The 17,575-nt window shown below is 37.3% G+C and overlaps 1 protein-coding gene across 6 annotated transcripts in view; it reads right to left on the minus strand.

The window, feature by feature from the left end:
- PTPRM (protein tyrosine phosphatase receptor type M) overlaps window positions 1-17,575 on the minus strand; it is a 442,321-nt gene that overhangs the window by 111,293 nt on the left and 313,453 nt on the right. The gene's annotated exons all lie outside the window — the stretch shown is intronic.

Raw genomic sequence — 17,575 nt, forward strand, 5'->3', positions numbered from 1 at the left:
CAAGTTTCCCACATTCATGAACTAGATCACAGCAATTTCTCTTTAACATACTGTGTGATTCAAATTATAAGTACCTTAGGATCAGATGTCAAACAAATGTTTTGAATAGATTGACATTTCCTAGCCTATCTAGACAACTTGTTAAAAAGGAGGGAAATTACAAGACCCCTTAAAGCCAACTTCTGTAGACAATTATGTGAACAAGGAATTCAGAACAGCACATTCCACTCCTGCCCTTGAAGGAAGGTGTGCTCTTCCAAGAGGCTACCAGGCTTCCACTTGCTAACTTTTACTTGTTTGAGACCAAATGTAAAAGCAGGATCTCTTGTACATCCATTAAACTCAGTCAGTCAGTAAACTAAGTAATGGAATCCTCTCAGTGAAAAGATGACCTCAGTGCTGCACCATGGGTACTTGCAAGAGCATTATAGTAATTAAAAATTACCCCCCGACCGAGGGTAATGTGGTTTCATGCAAGTCACTGCATGGAATGACATTACCTTCCATCAGGGGGTAATTTTTAACAGCCATTAGTCATCTTTAAGCTTACAAACACTGGATAAAAAATAGTACTGTGATAGTTTCTTCAACAGCAAGGAAATAAGCAACTTGAAAACAGATAAGTGGACATCTGTGCAATTCATTAGGGACACATGCTCACCATTTAAACAGTGCCCTCCTTTAAAACACTGTAACACTAAAAATAACAGTGAGAGTGGGCAGTGGCATTGCAGTAGTATTTTGGCACAGGTGAGTTACGGGTGAGGACACTCTAGCTGAATTTAGATAAGAAGTTTTGGTAGCAAGAAGCTAGATAAACAAGAGCTTTCCCAAAATCCATACTCATAAGATACACAGACATCTAGATCAGATTGGACATAAGACTGGGCAGAATTTAAAATGGCAGTAAACCAGTATTTTCTCTACTATGACAGCTCATTTCAGAAATTAGGTAAAGTTTATGAATTATTGCCATGTGCAGGGAAAACTGAAAAAAAACCTTACTCTGTCAGAAGCAGACAGAAATGTCTGCATAACTTGGTAAATTATGTTTTGCATGTCAAAAGACCTACAGATAGGAATGTATTAATATTGTGGCTTGAATCTGACATGGACAACTTACCGGCCCTCTGCAGTTCCAGCCTGAATTTGTCTCTGCCAATTCTTTATTTTTTTCCACTAGGATATATGAAGTTCATGTTCCTATACAATAAAAGAATCTCATGCTATTTTTCCACTTCGCTAACATCACTCCTTTCACCTGAGGAGTTTTAAATATTTAATGGTGTTTTGCTAATTAAAACTTACATCACTCCGTGTGAAATATGTATGGTAAGGGGACAGACAAAAACCATGTCACTGATCAGTAAAATGGATCTTGGAAAGAAGTTAGCAGTAGGCTGACAGCAGTGTTATTCTTTCCACAGAAGATGGAGAAGTGCTGCATTCAGCTGACAATTGAAAGGATTTCAGCAGGATGAATGTTATCACCTAAGTGGAGGGTTGGTCCAGGAAATAGAAGCTTTGCATTTTGAAACAACTCTATTTCTGTGCAGTACTCCTAATGGATTCAAGTTTTCTATGAATTAAAGTCCTGTGTTCCCCAAGTACCATGTTACCAGATCTCCTCTGGGTCCACAGCACCTGCACCTCCCCAATATCTCCCAGCTACCTCTCCTATTGGTATAACGAACTAAGTAGCACTAATTGCTAAACAGCAAGATGGCTGAAAATTGGATGAAATTTAAATGTGTCTCCAATTATGTGTAAATTCCTCAATTAAGATGATCCAACAGATGGGCAGAGTGTCCCTCAGTGCTGCACTGGGACAATGATTCAGAATAAACTTATGGATTTTCAACTTAGCTAAGAATTTAAAGAGAAGTTTGCAACTTGAGCTCTATTCAGGATTATGTCTGAAAGCACTGAGCTTTAAGCAATCACATGATGACAATGCTTATGGCAGTCACTGATCACTCTCACTGACAGAGTGGGAGCTAATCATGTCTTGCTGTACTTATTATTTTATCCCCTCCATCTAGCTCCCCTCTCTTAACTTACCCTGCCCACCTTTTCCGCCTGATATTTTGGATTTCAGGTTCAGCAGAGGTAAGATCTTCACTAATTAGGTGTTTGAACACCTAATGTGAAAGTGTTACATGAAATAGCTTGAATGGTCTTTAGGTATTTTTTGCTAACAATTTTAAATTAAATAAGAGGCAAAAATATCACAGTATGTAAGATGTAAGCTCAGTACCCTCTGGAGGTTTCCATCTCTCTCCCATATTTTACAGTGGAACCTGTGGATAGTAAAATATTATCTTTATTTATTTAGGATTCAAAGTAGAAGGAAATAATCTGACTCCAATGACTCTAGCAGTAAGGGGCACATTAATGCATCACCTCTTACCTGCTCCAAGTAGTTCAGGTCTAAAAGTAGTTTGGGGTACAGACACATTGGCAGACACATTCATAATATTTTATTTCCGCACTATCACAATATTTTAACTGCCAAATAAATTGCAATGACTGGCTTAGGTTCACATGCCATACTAGTGCTTCCCTGCTAATAAACCAGGTCCTAAAAAAATCAGGCAGAGCAACTCCCGGTAATGTGAAGAACTATTTTGCATACATAACGACACGTGAAATATTTTGATTTGCTTCTTGGATCTAATGCATTTGTTACTTGCAGGTACTGCCAATACCACACAAGTTATAAAGAAGCAGAAGGTAAAAATAAAAAGATAGAAACCGCTCAGTTTCTTCCTCACTCTGTGCCCTCACTGAACTGTCTTTCTACTGGTTTCATAAAGAAAGAGAAGGGGTGTAATGGTTAATCTATTGTTTATTCAAAACCACCAACAGAAGTTAATAGACAGTTATAAACTAATTGAGTGCGTCTGTAGTGCTATCTCCTCATTCATCTTGCTTATTCGATTTAGCTCTGTTAGTGTTCCATATGGTACAGTGCCCCTGCTGCTAGGAACAGTCATTCATTGCAAAAAAACACCACTGTAACAACAGGAAGCTAATAGTTTAACTGTTCCTCTAAATTTGTTTGACAAAACTGACATTTACTACGCCACGTCACGTTGTCAGTAATCTGCAATTTACCCTTAGGCAGGCAGTGGATGCTCATTTTATTTACCTCTCGTAGTTAAAAGCATAATTAATATTCCACTCTGAAACAAAGATTAGAGATTTGACAAACATTGCAATTTAAATTCTCCATTATAGCAAACATTAAAATCAAACATCTTTCACACACACCATTGCATAAAGGACATGTGTAGCTGTAATTTAACTTTTTAGTCTTTAATACCACAAACTAATTTCTGCTGTCAGTTTAATGAGGTGGAAAACACAAATCTTGTTGCACTCTGTGCACACAGGCTGGGACAGTTAGACTGCAGAGAGCTTGAATCAGTTTGCCTCACAGCATTTCAGTCAAAATCCCCAAAGTATTGTGAGCCTAAAAAAGAAAAAGCTTAAAAAACGACAAGTTCTAAAGACTTTGTTTAACAAAAGGTTTCAACAAGTATCTCAGGAAGAAAAATAGCATAACACCACAGCAGTTTCGTGTAGCATTGCTGAAAAATTTCCAAGAACTGTGGTGAGGGCTGCAACTTTGCATCAGTGCTACCTGTAGCACAAAGCCCAGCTAAATTCTCCAAAGACTGCGCAGGGTGGGTGTGCTTCCCTCCCTGCTGCCTGATCTCCTTCCCCCTGCTTTGCACACAGCTGAGGTTAGGCAGTCATTCAAGTCATTTGATCACGGGCTTAGAAAGCAGTTTGCAGCGATTCCTGACCTGGGTCAGCCGCCAGGCTGGGGGCAGGGGCTTGCCTGGCATTTTCCCTGCCCCTTTCCCAGTACCTTCTTGGCCAGGCTGGCACACTCCTCCTCCTTATACTCCTTCAGCTTTTGCTCTGTGCCCAGGGATTTTGCACGTATAGCAAATGCAAACCCAACTGCAGTGCCTCCTGCTCCCAGTAGTCATGCTCTGAGTGCAAGTCCCATGCCAGGCTGCTCAGTGCTCAGGCTGATTTATTGTGCCAGACTCTGTGACAACAGGGCACATTATCAGACTGGCAAAGTAGGGGGAGCTCTCAGAGAAATAAATGACTGAGGTTTTAGCTCGTGCTAATTTCAATTGAAATTCTAGCTCCACAAATTCTGTGTGACTGATTAAAATTATTAACATGTAGAACACCTTTAGGCAACCATGATGGCTCATTAAACATGGAAGCCTGGAATTATCTCCACTGTAACAAATGTGCATGTGGATGTCTGTGTCTCAGAGACATATATCAGGAATTTAAATTTTTTTTTGAGGAGATTTTCTTCACAGAAGCACTGATTATGCCAAAAAAAAAAAAAAAATAAGGAAAAAAGACAGCATAAACTCAACAAAGAGGCTGCTGTTACTGTCTTCTCAATCCATCCTATGTAGTAACCCACTGACTCCTGACTCCTTCACAAGACTTCATTAGTCAGTGCCAACTTCAATCTGCTTCAGTTATTTTGCATTCAGCTCCCAAAAGAAAAGCACTCTCCCCACTGATCACAGGCTAAACTAAACTGGCTCATTTTATAACACATCAAGCTAACATGTCCCGAATCACACTAACATTACAAACCAGGAAAGAAATCTCTGAATATATCTGATCATGTCACAATATTAAATAAAAGAGATGCACATTTCTAACACTGGGTCTCCAAGTTTTAGATACAGAGAGGTTGGTGTCAGCATATTATTTCTCTCCTACATACCATATGAATGCCTGCATGTAAAAAACCAATCTTAATAGTGGTATTATACTTTAGAAGAGTGCTGCTGATGTGCTCAGATGTACTGTCTGAGATTCTGTGAATAAATTATTTGAATGAACAAATATTTGAAAAGGCTATAGTAATTGCATGGAAGTTATTTAGATTTTTATTTAATTCTAAATGAGATGCAGGTTATGAAGACGTATAAATCAGGAGATAAGCAGCAGAGCCACAAAGGTCAGAATCACAGCTGTTGATAAAGGGAACCTCATTAATCATAATGAAAAACTGCCATGTTGGATTAGACCTCAGCCCAACTCTTCTTATATCCTGCTTCCATAAACTTCTGGATGTTTTAGGGTAAGTGTAAGAGATGCCATGAAATGAAAATGTGGAAAAAAACTATTTCCAATCCCCTATCAGCAAGAGATTGTTCTACATTTTGAAACATCAAGGTTTACATGCCTTCCAAAATGCTTCTTTTAACACTATTTACACCTGAATTTTAACAGGTTTACCCCTAAATATTCTACAAGTCCACAAAGATGTCCAGTGCACCTTTGAATCTTACTATAATCTTAGCTCAAGCAGCACATGTTTCATGCTATAATCAATTTCATAGTATTGTTATGCTTTTCCTTCTCTTTTAAATGCAACTTAATTCAAAAACTGTTCCCTTTATGCTCGTATTAGCTGACTTAAGGAGAATAGAATTTACTGGTACAATTACAATTAATTTATTTGTTTACTTTCACTGTACCTATTTTTAAGTTTTTCTTTTAATGGTCAATGCCCAGTGTTTCAGTCCCTGCTCATGCACCTTTTTCTGTGCCTGACTCCAAAATGTCTCTCCCATTTCATTATTCTCTTTTGGATGAAGACTGATCAAATTATGAGCAGTTTAGAGGTGTACAACTGAGATGCTCACTTGGCCCTTCTAGTGAAATTCTTTCACTATTTTATTCTAAATTGAATTCCTCCACTTTGTTATGACATTGATTGCAACACAATCTTGAGAAGCCACTTGAAAGCCTTTTGTGTTTCTGAACTGGTGTAACAACAGTGGATGGATTTTACAAGAGCAAATTAAGACAGAAACTTGCATGACATGAGAATTTATTTCTTTCCAAATTCTAAGTAGCAACACTTGACACTGTTAACTTTTCCTCTTCCAGGTAAATGGAAAGACAAGATGACTTGGCTTTCAAAGAAAATCAAAGAGGCACAAGCACATGCTGGTAGCTTTCACATGTAATTAGTGTGTTCTATTGGTTCAGCATTACCATAGCGAGAAGAGGAAGGGGCTTCTTCTCTTGGGATTGTCTAGAATGACATAAAATCCATTCCATCCTCAGGGCATCAAATCTTCCATAGACAGGGGAAAAAAGAGAAAGCCTGACCTTCATTTCAAAAGCTAATAAACATATAGGGAATGCTCTCAGCCTTCTTACTTGTGTCAAAAGTGAAGTCTCTATGTGTCAGGGTATTGTAAAATCTGGTTTGTATCTGTGGTGGAAGTAGAGATAACAAGGTTTTCTGTAAACTATTCAGTGCTACTTTTGTTTGCCTTTTGAATTGGCCCCTAGGGTCAGCCTAGCAGACTTCAAATATGAAAACTGCCGGTGTTCTCACCAGAATCTTTGGGATTGCATGGCAAGGTTTGCTCTGTTCATCACAAGAATCCCTGCAACTATTTTACCTGGGCTTTGTATGGCACTCCCTCTCCATAAACTTCCTTGCTCTGATCATGCTACAACAAGCTGGAGAAACCAATACAAATTGTCTTACTCAGACAGGACCTTTCTGTAGCTTCTCCTTCTGTAGAAGGAGAAAAATATTTGGCACTTTGCATGCACTTGTTTTTTTCCTCCTTGCCCTACTTTTAAAAGAGAAATAAATATATAACAATTGCTGCGGCAACAGATCAGCAATAATTAAATCCCTGGCATTTTCATGCTCTTCTAAGTGATATGCTCTAATCAAGAAACCTTTAACTTCTGTGAGAATGATCTTCAGAAGGGACAAAGACAACTGTGAATAAAATATCGAGTTTGAAGCTTCTGCTTGAAATGTTCCTATCTCTGAATGATGCCTAAAATTTATTTCAACATTTGCACTCTAATGTTGAGATGAAATTTATGAAGAACAGTCTAGTGGATTCTAATTAACAAAGATTTCTGGGATTTGCTTCTTGGCTAATTTAAACAGCACAAAAAAAGCACATCTTATTTCCTGAGTCATTCAAGAAGCTCTTGACTCTACCTGTGCAAGTCTTTTGAGGTATAATCGACAGAATTCATGGGAGTTCAAGAAATTATAGAATACTTACTGATAACGTCTTTTCAGCCTAGTATGGGGGAATCTACCATTGAAACATTCTGCTTACTCTCTAACTGTGAGCCATTGCAAATGTTTTGCTAAAACTGACACAACTAACTTAGATTTCTAATCTTTTGCCTTAAAGCTTCTTCTCAAAGAAATGCAATTTTCTCAACATGGAAAATGTCACCTAATATAAGCTCCACTTATGAAACTGAAGTTCATTATACACCTAAAATGAGACTCTATCATGTTATACAGAGTCTGCCAACATTATGTCCACAGATGACTAGCTAGGCAATTAAATATGGAAGCTAACTGAATAAATAGAGGTGTTTTTGGCAGTCTAGATCACAGCTAAAATTGTCTTTTTTTTCTGATCTGTCAAGTTATTTTCATAGGTATGTATAATATAGATCAGTGTACATGTATCTTTCTGCGTTATCAGACTAATGGTACAGGGCAATAAATTATAACAAGGCTTTCTGTATTTCTGTTATACAACTTCTTAAACAACCTTTTCTAACTATAAACAGACATTATATGCAAATAGACAGTTAACTGACTTTACCATTGTATGTTTAAATTGATGATGCATATGGCTTCTTTTTAAAACCTTTCCCACTGAACTAATTAATTCCATAAACTTCAATGTGCTCTAGCACATTGCTGAATTGTAAATTGTTTTTTTCCTTCACAGAAGTCTATTAAAAATATTTAAATCTGCTCTGTCATTGACATTGGAGGACAATGAGTGAAAATCTTGCATTGGTAACTAACTTTATGAGTGCTTGCCACATTTCAGGAGTCTACACTTCAAATTCTTTATGAGAAAGTTTGGTATTGTATGTTCTTGAACTTCTCTTACAATACTAAATTATTCATTCATCCCACTTACCAATTCTTTTAAAAGCATTTAGGAATCGAACAAAATTTTTCACACACTCTCTCATATTCCTTTAGAATATTTGATTTACAAACCCAAAGTCTTGGTGAGAAGTGCACAGAAAGCTCTGAAGGAAGTATTTTCTATTCCAGAAAGGGTAATTTAGGTATCTATCACTGCAGTAGGTAAGTCAGAAGCACTTATTTATTGTTCAGAAATTTTGGAATCTTCATGATTTAATAGGTTGTATCCTCAAAGAATGGCACAATCAGAGCCATGGTATTATTTTAAGACTTTCAGAGGTGATTTGTGTCAGTACAAATATAAACAAAAAATCTTTTTGATTTGCTGTGAAGGTGGAATTGTACTGTCTGTCAGTTCACTGCTTTGTTCCAAGAAGTGTGTGAACTGAAGCTGTGCTGATTGGATTGTCCACAGATCTGTGGTAGAGAGCGACATAGATAAAGTTTCTCATCAGAGGCCTCTTCCAGTGTAAGCACATTTCTCTTTTATCTCTAGGTGTTTCTAAAGTTCCTGGGAGTCTGTAGTTTTCTAAGATGCTTGGCAGCTAGTTGAAAGCTGGAAAATTTGCAAAAGGCTCTAGCCAGTAAAGTACTACTCATGCATGCTGTATTTATACACTGTGGGAATGTTTTGTTTGTCTGTGATGGATGAATCGTTAGGCAGACAAAGCTAATTGAACAGTACAGAACTGTTGTGCTGAAAAAAAAAATTTTTCCTGTTTCAGATAGCACCAAAATGTATTTCCTTGACAAATGAGTACAACTGTGATGGTTTGGTGTACAAGGCTACTGCCAGATTCCAGTCTTTAAGGGATGCTGTAGCTGAGAATGCAGCAACACTCAGCATTTGAAAATAATCATTACATTCCACTGGGCAAGTCATGAGACTTGAAGTCCCATAACCTACTGTCATAGTCTTGTATGAGAAACATTTAAAAAAATGACACAAAACTTCCCATAAATAATTAACCAACACTAAAACCCACCACATTCATCAACACACTAATTAAAAAATCTGAAAATTAAAAAAAATTCTCAAATTAACAAACCAAAACCACTACACAAAATTAATATTTCCACCCAATTTCAAACTTTAAAAACCACACCCACCATTCTGGGGTCCCCAGCTCTGGGATCCCCAGCATAAGAAGGACCTGTAAAGTGAATCCAGCAGGCCACAAAGATGATGAGAAGGCTGGAGCATCTCTCCTATGAAGACAGACTGAGAGAGCTGGGGCTGTTCTGAGAAGAGAAGGCTCTAGGGAGACCTCATTGCAGCCTTCCAGTACCTAGGGCAGGTACAGACAGCTGGGGCATGTAGTGATAGGAAAAGAGGTAATGGCTTAAAAATGAAAGAAAATATATATAGATTAGATGTTAGGAAGACATTTGCCACCTAAGGGTGGTGAAGCACTGAAATACGTTGCCTGAAGAAGCTGTGGATGCCCCATCCATGGCAGTGTTCAAGGTCAGGCTGAATGGGGCTCTGGGGTCTAGTGGAAGGTGTCCGTACCCACAGCAGGAGTGTTAGAATAAGATGATTTTAAGGTCCCCTTGCAACCCAAACCATTTCACGATTATATAATTTTGCTTTTTTTGGCTAGAATACTTCTCTAAGTGACAAGTAAATTCAATAAACTCTGAAGTATTTTACTTGGCAGTATTTGGGTCAATAACAGCAGAGAACCCACTCTATAAAAGCAGCAGTAAAGTTACAAGCAGTAGAGATACAAGCAACCTCAGAAATTTGGTATCTTTTGAAGTTTTCATATAGCCTTTTTGAATACTGTAGCTATCTCCATTACTAGACCTCAGCATCACAGATCACAAAGAACTAAAGGAATTCAAAGGAATAAAAGTAACTTAGGATGAAAGAAAGTTGAAAAGAATAAATCAGCATACATGGAATAATAGGCTGAAGATGATGTATAGATATGAACTTCCAATCCAATCACTCTTCTGAATCAGATGCAAATACAACTCAGGTAAGTTTTAAATGAACTGCAAGGACTGACCTTTCTTACCACACCTTCCATTCAGTACACTTCACTGATGCAGTTATCAGGCTGAGAGTCATCTCCTTTCATCTCTGAATCTTTCCCTCCCTCCTTTCTCCCCTCCTGTACACAACCCCCATCCCAGAAAACTGTTACTGAATCAAGGTATGCTCGTCCCCTTTTTGCACTGTTTTGTAGTCTGTAAGCAGCCATTGTGCTTTCAAAACTAATCTTCTTTCTATTTATATATCAATAAAAGAAAGCCTAGACTGCAGCACTTCACTAAACAACTTCAGGGATTTGAAAAGAAAACAAGCCTATTTCACTTCAAAATGTCAAGATTCAATTCACCCTACCATGCTATTCAGCAGACACAAAGAAGGGATAAAATATATCCTAAAGTGTCGTGAGTAACTACCAATCAAAAAATGTCACATTTAGGTAGAGAGCTATTGATAAACCTGGGGGAAGAACAGGAAGAAGTGGGTACTAATGACAACAATTATACACATACACACCCCTGAGGGGCAGGAAAAGAAGTGAAAATTAAGACTGAAATCTGTGTATCTACAATAAATATGAATTGACACTGCAGCAAGGGAAATGAGTTCACTATTGTCTCTGTGAGCATCCACAGTACAGTGATAGCGTTTGTCTGTTTTCTGTTCCTACAAAAATAGCAATGGCAGTTTAAGTAAGTAGAGAGACTGTTTGAAGATTTTTCAAGTTTTTTTCCCCTTTTTTTTCTTCTATGTTTGAAGAGTGCCTCTACTAGAAGGAGATGATTGCAAAATAATCTAAGGAGGACACTTTCAACTTCAATACCAGCCACTAGAATTCCTCCCTATCTTTTTTCTGCCATTTTCATGACAGTATGTTTACTAAGAATGAATTCACAGACATAAGCCAAGAAACAATAAATCACTCCTATTTATATAATTTTGAACAGTCTGCAAGGAGCTACATTGGAGAAATGCCTCTCAGCTATTAAAGGTATGCTCTATATAACTTGCAATATTTAATTAGTTGCTTATTTGTCACATTAAAAAATGCTAGCAAAAAACCTCTGCTGTTTTAATGCAAAGATATTTTGATCACACAACATGTTTTCAGTACACATATACTGTACCAAACAGTGATTTATTCTAATCTTGTTTGCATTGTGCTGTAATGATTCCAAGCAGTTCAAAGGAGTAATCTAAATACTGCAAAGCAGAGATCTACAATTATTTTTAGCTGTCAAACTATCTACCTTTAACTTAGCTTTAGACTAGCACAAGACTGTATGCACAGCCAGGAGAAACAGAAGAAACCATCTGGAGGAAGACTGCTTTTCAGCTAAATAAACAAAGATGGAATCAGTGCAACTTGCTTCAACAAACCAGTTATGCCTTCTCCTCATCACTGTGAAACCTTCATGTCTGAGTAAAGACCCAGGACTGCAGGAACGGTGATTATAACCTCTAAGAACCCTCATATCAAAAAACAACACTGCCAACCAGCATGCCATGCCACCTCTTGGTCTCCTAGACAGCTATTACTATGCATACTGTGCATGCTAAAAGGCATTCTCTGAGATTGCATCTTTCTACTATTAAACTCCACAATCTCCTCCCAAGTACTTTTGTCCTCACTTCATTGTCATTTCCCTGTTCTCCAGGATACTTACAATGCTTGCTACTATCAGTAAACTTCATAAGCACACTTCTGGGTTTTTCTGTGACACTGAATAATGGCAGATCAGTCTTTAGAGCAATACTTAGGAAGCTTCTACGTCAAAAAAAGGGGTTTGCCACTATATAAGTAAGCATTGTCATCTCTCCTTTGATCACTTTGTGTGCTTCCATTTCTGTAATAAGTGCCATCCTGCCCAGTTTAGGTAATACACATCCAAGTGGTACTGCACCTGTTGTCTTACTGAATACCAGACAGATGACCAATTACATTCCTGCTGTGTATAAGGTCATTTATTACACAAAAATATCCTGTTAATATAGCATGACCAACCTGGGAAAATCTACTTTCATATGATTTACCTAATCTCTTTTCCAATTTATTTTATTGAAAAAATGCTCTAAAGTCTTGAATAAAAGTAGGATTATCTAAGACAACAGTTGCCCATGGGTTTTTTTCTTCTTGAAGACACTGCTACATTCAGTATTTTCCAGTCACACACTACTATTCTGATTCAATAACTCTATTAAAAGCTTTTGCTAGTGGACGTATCATTCCATCTGATACTTCTTTTGGAATTTGAGAAAGTGCATCATTTGCTTCCTTCAGCTTGGGACTCTGAGTTTTGCTTCCACCATGGAGGGGTAATTTCCATTTTAATTTTTTTTTTTTTTACTTTATTTTATTTTTATGTCAATTTCCATACCTTTATTCATGGCAGTCCTACAGGCAATTATCCCCATGCTAACCATGATCATAAGACATAAATGTAGCCTTTGTTCAAGGAACTCTTTTCAGCATGGAGACCAGGAAGAAACAGCATAAGAAATATAAATCATGCATGCAGAACAGATATTGTGTTGTATGGCTCAAATGATTATACTCATATCTTTGATGATTTGCTTGGTGAGTTATGTAATAATTGAACCTTATGGTAATAACCTTAATTCATAGTTAGAAGAAACTATTTTTGAAGAATACTAATTGTGCTTATTTTGTGGTTTCAATCATCCCTGTGCCTGAGTTTTTACTGATTTTACATCAGTGCTGGTGCTCTGATGTAAAATATCACACAGCTCTGTTCCAAAGAAACACAGAAAGTCTGACTTGTCCCAGGACATGCAGGAAAGGTTTCAACAAAGGCAGAAATTTTAACACAGCCTTGGGATACAATTTGAAAGTAAGTCTTCCTTACTATTCTAAGTCCTGTCATTTAACACAAAGTTACATACTTACTTCTAGTATCAAAAATTCTTGGTAATAGCTGAAAGCACATTTAACAAAGAAATAAAAGACCTTGGCATATTATTTATCATCAGATTATTATAATCCATCAATATGATGCAGCCTTAAAGAAAGAAATTCAATTCCTTCCTGTAACAGGACAGACAATTCTAGACACAAAGAAGTACTAATGTCAGAATTGTCAGTGTACAAGGCACTGGCAATAGCTTATCTGGACTTTTTCAGATTAAAAAAATACTCTCAAAACTCTCTTGAACTGGATTAGATACAAAAAAGGGGTTCTGGGTTATCCAGAGCAGAGACCTGATTTAACAGAGGAGAATTTTCAGAAGGCTCACGTGAGCTTGAATGAGTCCCACCTAGGACATGGACAGACATGACACAGTACAGACACACGAAGACCACCTATACCTAGGAAGAACTTTATGTCTTTGTCAATAATGTGGAGATAAAGAGAACCACATAAATCCTGTTATAAAGAAAAGAATTTCTTATGAAGTGTATGTGATGGAAATAGTCAAATATGGACCAAAGTGATCTACGGTATGCACCAAACTTCAGAGCAGAGGAAGTTTCCCAGTACATATAAAATTATGTAAGCAATTTTATGACATTATTACTGAGAAAGTGATTAGATTTGATGAGCCTTCTAGTCTGAAGATCCCACATTCTTAGAAGTTCATGTGCTGTGATAATCAGAATAGCAAGAGCAAAATTTTCATGCATGACATCGTGCACATGGATTTTTCCTGATTTATACAACTTGGCAAAGTAAGACATCCCATATCAAGATGAAAAGTGCAATCTTTCTGTACACAAAATTTTTTGCGGCAGGATAAATGGTATATTTTTCTGTTGGAATTTCAGTGGGAACCAGTATTTGGGTATTATATAACCATGCAAATTTGGTGCATTCTAATTAAGCTTTTAATTATTACAAATTATTTTCTTGATAAATCAAGAAAAAGTCACCCGAGACAGGCCAAGACCTAATAGTACATAACCAATAAAGAGGCAGTCAATACAAGCAGAAAGAAGGCTGAACATAGATAACATGCTAAACCTTTTGCTTGTGACTTAGCTTTCACTCATTGTCAACAATTTTTGCAATCAAATTAAACTGAAAGTAAAAGAACCTAAAGGAAGAGTGTTTGGGTTAAATGCTGCCCATCCTGGTTAGGTGGAGGAGCTTTACAAAGCAAGGGCAGATGCTACCTACTCACCCTACACTTGCCTTGCCTGATTTATTCCAAACAGAAGACTTGTAGTAAGAAGTTAGTAGTACAACCCTGTGTGACAGATTTCAGCAGAAACATGTCTGATCTTCAGACAGATCTGAGTGCCAAAGACAGTAGCAGATATAAACAAGGTATGAGTTAGGCAATGTTAATCCACCTAAGGCCCAAATTCAGTTCCATTTGCTGCATAAGGATGTTATTTAATGTGGTACCTCAAGGGACATGTTATGAAACCCTGCATCTCACAAATGCCTTGCCTGAAAGGTCAATAAAGAAAACAATCTCTACTTTTAGAATGGACCATACTGTATCATACTAGAATATGATCCATGTATTATTAATTTTAAAAAAACTCTGCCCTATTAGGCTGAGAATTGCATATTTACAATCATCACTGACTTATTACTGAGAGTTACCCACACAGCTGCCTGAGATAGAGTGGGAAGGGAGTTGCTGATTTAGTGATACTGTAAAAAGGAAACCCAACACTGGATCCAGCTGTAAGTGAACAGAATGTGCTTCCTAAGCTGAAGCTTTGGCGTTTGGTCTTACTTCCAGAGTTTTGTGCCTGTATTAAAGGGCTAAAGTGGATTTGGGATGCATACAAAGATGTTATTTAGGCCTTCCATGACTAAGCTGGCTACTTTTCCACAGGAATCAAGGAGAAAGTTCCCTTCCTACTCCTCAGAAGCAGAATAAGAGGATATTAGAAACAGAACATAAATGTGTTTCCATTGCCTTTGCAGTGGACAAAGGTCATCTCAGCTAAGGCTGGTTGTAAAGACTTTACTTCTGAGATACCTCATTTAAAACACTTGGATCAATACATTTTGAATGTGTTTTTCTGCTTTCACAGTGGAAAACTAACATAAAATTGACTTAACTGGGTAGTTAAGTCCAGTTAATGGCTAGTTTGAATCTCCAAAGCATCAAAAAGCAGTTGGAATGTAGTAGGGAATCTGGCATTTGCAGTTTTATTTTGTCTTTGATAGCAACATTCTAATGAGGTTCTCCTATGTCTAAAGTATATTGGTTTTTAACATCAAGTCTGTCTTAAAGTATTTTGGGATAAATTTATTATGTTGAATTGGATTTTGTGATTTAAAAAAAAATCCAATTAACAAATAAAATTCATTTTCTCCTATGAAGCCTTTTTCCCCCCAATAAAATTACGAAGTTCATATTTTATACAGTTAACATGTACACAAGGTATCTTAGTTTTTAAATTTCTTTTCCCCACCTCTTCATACCAACTGCAGGAGAAGGTAGCTATTTTTTCAAGATGCTGCAATTTCATGTTGAAGAAATTATCAAGTGCTGGATTATAAAGTCTGGGGATTCAGATATAAAATGGAAAATGGTTTCTCATATGTATAATTAAGAGATGGTCAAAAATATCCCTTAATAGAGGATTTATTTTAAAATTTGCTTGAGTTATGTATTTTATTTTAAATAGGGCAGTTTTTAAAGGTCAGTGAATGCTGGTCTTTAATAGGTTTATAGCAACTGGGGGCAAATTGCAGAGGCAGGTCAAGATGCAGGAAATCTGCAGCACAGTCTGGATGACAGACCCTGAAAATCTTGTGAAATGTCTGCTTACATAATGTATTGCCATGCAAGGGTCATTTGCAAATTAAAAGCATGAAAATGCTGATGCTACTCAAAACCATATTAGCAGAACCACAAGACAGCGTGTGGTCCAATTAATCTTGTGAACTCGGCATTAACATATTACTAGATCAATGTAGATTACACATTTATGAGCATATCAACATCCAATGCTGAGTGAAGTATGCCCTGGAGGACCTCTGAGTGTAATTTTCTTCTTCAAATAAAAACAAAGGTTGCAGAGCAATGGCCAGTAGCACCTTCAGGCTTAACAAGAAATAATGTGATCATATTACTTCCAGTTGCCATGAATAGCTGCTTCAAAATTCTATCTCCAGTTTGAAATTAAGCCTATGATTACAGCTATTGAAAAAGAGAATCTATCTACAAGGAATTATTCAAGAATTTATTTGGAATTTAACATTTACCATGTACACATGATGGTGTGTTGTTGATCACTGAAGGAAAGCATACCCATATATACATATGCTATTTAAATGGTTATTATGTTCCAAATTAACAAACAATAATGACATCCTGAATTCCATGGCTGAGTCCTGTGATTTCTAACATTGCCTGTAAGATTGGTACTGCCTAATATTACTTTCCAACTTTACTGTTGATTAGTGAAATATTGAACAGATGGGTAGCTATCAAATCAAGGCTGAGAACAGCACAGTGTATGAGTCTGGGATCTTAGATCATGCTCGGTATAATCTTGATATAATACACTCAATATACCTCAGTGCAAAGACACAGCAACTGTTTCTTGCCCTAAAGTGATTATCACTCATTTGTTCCACTATTTTTTGAATCAAGGAGCCTCTGTGCACAACATACCTGCTTTGGGAGTGGGTCATTGAAAAGCAGATGTTCAGCCTGCCTTTGAACACAGACCCATCTGACCAGTTTCCAGGTCCACAGCCACAAAAGGCCCCAAGATCTGCCCAACAATATTCATCTGACAATGAACATGATGAACACACCACCTGCTCTGTATGCACATCTCAGCTATGATGCAATGGACTTACTGCAAGGGCAACAACCATGCTCAGTGTTTATAGAAACCTTCAGGCAGTCCAAGGAGCTGTGAGACAGATTTGCCAGTATCAGAGAGTCTGACACAATTTAGAGCACAGAAATTTTGTCTTGTCCTTACTCCAGTTTAGCACTAGATGACCACAGAGTATCTATGATGCTCTTTCATCTAGAACTGATAACAACTGCAGGTAAAACAGGATACTTGGAAACAATTTTAGGGTCCTGGCTTCTTGTGCAGATCTTGAAGCTATTCTGAATTGCATCAATATAACTCCTTTTACTCTTTGTGAAACCAGGTTTCATGGAAAGGGAACACAAAAGATCTGGGTCTGGAGCCCCATAGTATATGCTCCTTCAAATCAGCTTACATATTGCCAGCATGGGTCATTCTGGAGGAGACCTCAAACTCAGGATACATCCAGTTCAGAGCCATAGGGATGAAAAGATGTTCTTTCCAGCACTCTTTCACAAGAGCTTCCTTGAATACATACACAGGACTCGCTGAATAACTTCCAACACAACTGATAAGATTTTTCCCACTTCATTTAGTGAAAAAGCTCCATGTAACTCAGCTGTAAACTGATGACACAGCCTCATTGTCCAATTTAAAAAAAGAGAGGAAGTAAAGGTACTGTTTGTGAGGGATAAGCTTAAAAATTTCTTTTTGAAAGGTCATTTGCAAGCTGAGGTTATTTCATACTTTATTTCTAAATATCTTAGGGTGTTCTGCTTACAAAATACTTATCACAGCTGCTCCTACTTTTTGTCAG

Source organism: Ammospiza nelsoni, chromosome 1, assembly GCF_027579445.1.
Source record: "Ammospiza nelsoni isolate bAmmNel1 chromosome 1, bAmmNel1.pri, whole genome shotgun sequence".
In the NCBI taxonomy this organism is placed as follows: Eukaryota; Metazoa; Chordata; class Aves; order Passeriformes; family Passerellidae; genus Ammospiza; species Ammospiza nelsoni.